This window comes from Otolemur garnettii, unplaced genomic scaffold (assembly GCF_000181295.1).
Source record: "Otolemur garnettii isolate 467f Iridium unplaced genomic scaffold, OtoGar3 scaffold00004, whole genome shotgun sequence".
Taxonomy (NCBI): Eukaryota; Metazoa; Chordata; class Mammalia; order Primates; family Galagidae; genus Otolemur; species Otolemur garnettii.
The window spans coordinates 10384042-10389176 of record NW_003852399.1 but is presented as its reverse complement, the minus strand read 5'-3'; positions in this window follow the sequence as shown (position 1 = coordinate 10389176).

The window sequence follows — 5135 nt, the reverse complement described above, 5'->3', positions numbered from 1 at the left end:
TGGTGTGTAGCTGGAAGTTGTTTCCTCTCTAGACCAGTTAGTTCTGTAGCTCAATTTGGGAGATGACTTTGGCTATGCAGCTTTCTTTCGCTTCTCCACTTTCTGAGCTTGGTTTTCCAACCAACCCTCCTGCCACATCTATGAACAGCTATTGTCCTTTCAATAGATCATGTTTCTGTTTAAATCAGCCAGACTCAGTTTCTGTTGCTTCCAACTTAGAGCCCTGACTAATAAAAACACCCTTGTTCTTTGTGACATTTACTACAATTTTAAATAAGTATTTATTTCAGTGATGACTACTTCTTCCAAAGAACTAGAAGCTTGATGAAGACTAAGCTTCTGTCTGTTGTATGTGCCACTTTGTCTCTAGTTCCTCGTACAGATTTGTCATATAATAGACATCAAATAAATTCATTGAATAAAAGAATAAATATGTGTAAGCACTATATCTAAGTGGTGGCCAGAGCAAGGGACAATAGGGCAAAGAAAGGAAAATCACACATATGATCCTCAGTAGAAAAGAGATGTTTATCATGAACTAATGTGAGTGTACACAGACATACATGTGTGCATTTGCACGTGTATATGGGTACTTATACTATGTATTTATACACACATGTGTGTGTGAACTAATAAATGACCATGAGATAAGATGGAACATGAAAAGTGTTGGGAGGATAGAAAGGTCAAAAGAAAAAAGAAGAGAGAGCATTACCAAAGAGTTGGCTTTCAGGTAAGATCTTAAAGCTTAGACCAAATTTGGATATTCTAAGATTGAAGGAGAAATTATTTGAGAAGGTCAGGACAAGTGGAGAAGTGGACAAAGACAGAGATCAGCATGTGCAGAGTTACAAGGCACAGCAAGTTGTTCAGTTTGCCACGTACTTAGTATGTAATGGGCTGCCATCAAAAGCTATCAGGAAGGAAAATAACACGTGTAGGCTGGGTTTTGATAAAGTAAATGTGACAGCACTACTTAACATTTACCAGGGCATAAATGATTAGACACAAAACCAGGTATTTGAAACAAAGGAGAGGTAATAGGACATTGTTGTTAAGTAGTGGAAATGAAGGAATAGGACAGATGTATGAGATATGAAAGAGATAAGATTGCAAAGATTTGGAAACTAGATATAGAAATGTTCTTCTTTTTTTACAAGAACAAGTGAAATTGAAGACTATCTGGGTAAACGGCAATAGCAGGAACAGAAGGAAGAACCCAGAGAGAAAGGTGAAGTTTTGTAGGGAAAGAAAAAGTTGCCTGTAGGATGTTGAGCTTACAGTACAGGTGCATACCAACAGACAATTGGAAGTTGAGGTCAGTAATTTGAGAGAGAAATCAGAGTTAGGGATATAAATTAGGGAGTGAAGCAGATGATGCTCTCCCTGGTCCCTTCAAATCCCATTACATTTCCATGTGCCCTTTTCCCTCTCTGGTGTAAGTTCATCATCAGCACCCTTGGCCCATTTTTGGATGACAACCTTCAGCTAGCTACTGAAGGTGAATTTCCATCATGTGCATGGAGCTGGAAGACTTCAGACTTCATAGTTCTCCTGCCTTTCCTCCTTAACCTTTGCCAGGTAGACAGGTAAAGAGGTAGGAAATCCTTGCCCGGGGACTACGCCACACTAGGACGTTGCCTGAAATCACACCCTTGCTGGGCTTCCTCCCCTTCCCCATCCTGTATCATTCGCATTTTTTCCAGGCTGCCCTAGGAGTGAACACTCCTTTTCTCAATCACTTATTAGTAAATCTGTATCTCAGGGTCTGCCTCTGGAGGCCAGATACAAGACAAGGAGTGTAAAACGTTGATCAAGTCTTCTATAATGTCACTTGTTTTCTTTCTACTTCTTTTATCAGTTATTGAGAGGGGGTGATGCGATCTCTGATTCTAACTGCAGGTCTCTATACTCTCCTTGAATTCTATTAGCTTTGCACCATTAATTGAAAACGATTACAAGGTGTATAAACGTTTGGAAGTTTTTAGCCCCTTTGATAAATAGATCTTTTTATCATTATGCAATATCTTTGAAACTTTCCTGACATGGAAACCTATTTAGTTGGATATTAAAGGCTTTGATTATATTCTTCTCATGGGAAACCTACTTATATCCTTTCTCTTCTAATATATCGTATCTTTATATTTAAGACAGTTTTCTTGTAGTCAATGTATAGTTGTGTTTTGCTTTTTATCAAATCTGATAATACTTGCCTTTGAGTAGAGGATGTTTAAGGAATTTGCATGTAATGTGATTATTGGTTCAATTCTACCATCTTTCTATTTGTTTTCTGTTTTATATATACTTTGTTCCCTTTATCTTCTTCATATGATTTCTTTTGGATTAAGTACATAACTTTTGTGATAGCTATCTTCTTTTGTTGCCTTATTAGCTATAACTGTCTTCATTTTTGTAATTTCTGTAAGAAATATAGTATACTTTTTGCAGTTAATTTTATGTACCATTATACCACTCCAAAAGGAGAATAAGAATTTTAGAACACTAAAATTCAAAACACATAAATCTTTTTTTATGGCTGAAAAATATTCTGCTGTGTATCTATATGCCATTTTTGTCATCCAATTATTCATTAACGGATATTTAGTTTGATCCCATATCTTTGCTATAATGAACAGTGCTACAAGAAAAATGTGAGTGTAGGTGTCCTTTTGATAAAATGATATCTTTTCCTTTGGGTGGATACCAGTAGTGAGATTAATGGATCAAAGGGTGGATCTATTTTTAGTTCCTTGAGAAATTTCCACACTGTTTTCCATAGAGTTGTACTAATTTACATTTCTACCACTGGCATGTAAGAATTTCCTTTTGTCCACATCCTTGGCAACCTTGTATTTTTGTCTTTTTAATAGTAAACTTTTGCAGCAAAATGGATGGGACTGGAGATCACCAATGCAGGTGAAACAAGCCAGACACAGAAAGACAAACACCTCATGTCCTCATAAGTGGGATCTAAATGTGTATACATGGACGTAGAATGTGGAATGATAGACAATGGGGATTTAGAAGGGTGAGAGGGTGGAAGGGGAATATGTGATGAGAAATCATTTAATGGGTGCCATGTAAATTTTCAGGTGATGGATATCCTAAAACCCTTTGCCACTATGCAATCTATGCACATTTAAAAAGTATACCTGTATCCTGTAAATCTATACGAATAATAAGAAGGAACACTAATTTCCCTCCCAAGACCTTTGTGCTATTGTAGCCATACATTCTATTTTACATATAAATCTTAAATATACTGTTATAATTTTTGCTTTAAACAATTATTAAATTTGTTTATAATATATATTAAATTATTATAATTAAAAAAAATTAGATGTAATTGTCTTGTATTTATGCACAAATCTATCCTTCCTGGCCATTTTCTTTCCTTGCATTGATTCCAGAGGAGTTGCCTCCATTAAGAAGAAAACTGTTATTATCAAGAAAAATAGGTGTCAGGAGTGATTATGAGAGGGGAAAACCATTCTAGAAAGGATTCGATTCGAGCAGATAATGTTACATTTGAAGAGGGCTCAATATTTTCATTCCACTGATCACTGTAAAAGTAGGCAGGACAGGGCAAAGGATGGTCAGAGATGCAGGCGGTAGCAAGGAGGGTGCTGGAAGGGGTACAGTGAAAACTTCTCTTGGATAGCAATTTATATTAGCTTACTAGAGGCTCTCCCAAATCATTAGCATTTCTGGAAACACCAGGTCAATTTAAGTCCATTTGCTAGAATATTTGGAGTATGTCATAGTTGTGGATCATCTCCATGCTGAATTATTTGAAGTGGTCTTCCCTTTGAACATTCTTTAAGTGCTTTTGAGAACTCTTGGGTAGAAAATAAATTAAAAAAAAGAAAAGAAAACAAAAAGATCATCCCCTACCCATTAGGGTCTGAACACAGAAAGAGCCCATCGATCAAACAGATCAATGTAGCACAAACTTTATATTTCCTATTAAGTAAATGCCACACATTAGATACCAGAAAGTGCTGACTAGGTGGAGACGATAGAGGTACATACAAAAGGTTTCACCCACACCCTGTTTTGTGGCTTTTACCCAGAAGCCATCACCACACCTCTGAGTTTCGCTTATTAAAATAACATAGAGGTAGAGCTACTAAGACCTGCTGATCAGCCCATAGAGCTAAACACAGTTCCTCAAAGGCCAAACCTGACAGACAAGATCAGGATTCAATCTGGAGAATGTGTGAATGTGTCAACTGCTATATTTTCCAACCTGCTCAATATGTGTGTGATGTGAGTAGTTTTGCTCACTTTCCATCGTTGATAAAAGTGACCTCACTGTTTTTATTTCATCCATAAAATGTCGCCATTAAAATCAAGGATAAAATGGGGATATATGGAGATGAGCTGAAAGTCAGGGATCCCAACCATATATAGAATCTTAAAAAAAAAAAATCCTTGTAAATGCTTAAAAGGCAAAAGCAAGAATTTTCAGATGAGTGAATCAATAATTAAAGTTCTGTATGGAGGATATAACCACGGGACCTCCTGTGTCCACTGAGCAGTGACACCTGAGTGTGTAAAAATCAGGAAAATAGTTGTCATTGTGTCAGCTACCAGTTAAGGAACACTTACTGCACGCTAAACTTTTTGCGTCTGATCGTGGAATCTGCGCGTCCAGGAGGTAGACACCCCCAGGCCCATTTCTCTGACAAAGGCCCACGCAGCGGTTACCTGCCGGGGAGCCACCGCCGAACAGGGGTTGGACTGACCCAGACGACTCCACGCTGCCCGGGTGGCGTTTTAAAAATCCATTAGAGACCCACATACCATATACAGCTCGCTTTTTAAGTATAACAGGTGACCGCGATTTTACCTTTTGAGTCACAGCCTCGGAGTCAGAGGTGCTCCTGTCAAATTTAGGAGACTGGGCTGGGGCTGACTGTGACGGTTGGGGGAAGAGGACAGGTGGCGAGAACAGGTTCAAACTATGAGAAGGGATGTACAAGGTAAAAATAAAGACCAGAGGTGTGGGACAGCCCAGCAGGAAGGACCGCGCCCGCCGGGCGGCCTCACCTGTGCACGTGACCAGCGAGGCCGCCGGGGCGGAGACGCGCTCACCTGGACCCACGTGACGGGGCGGGGCCTGCCAGCCGGAG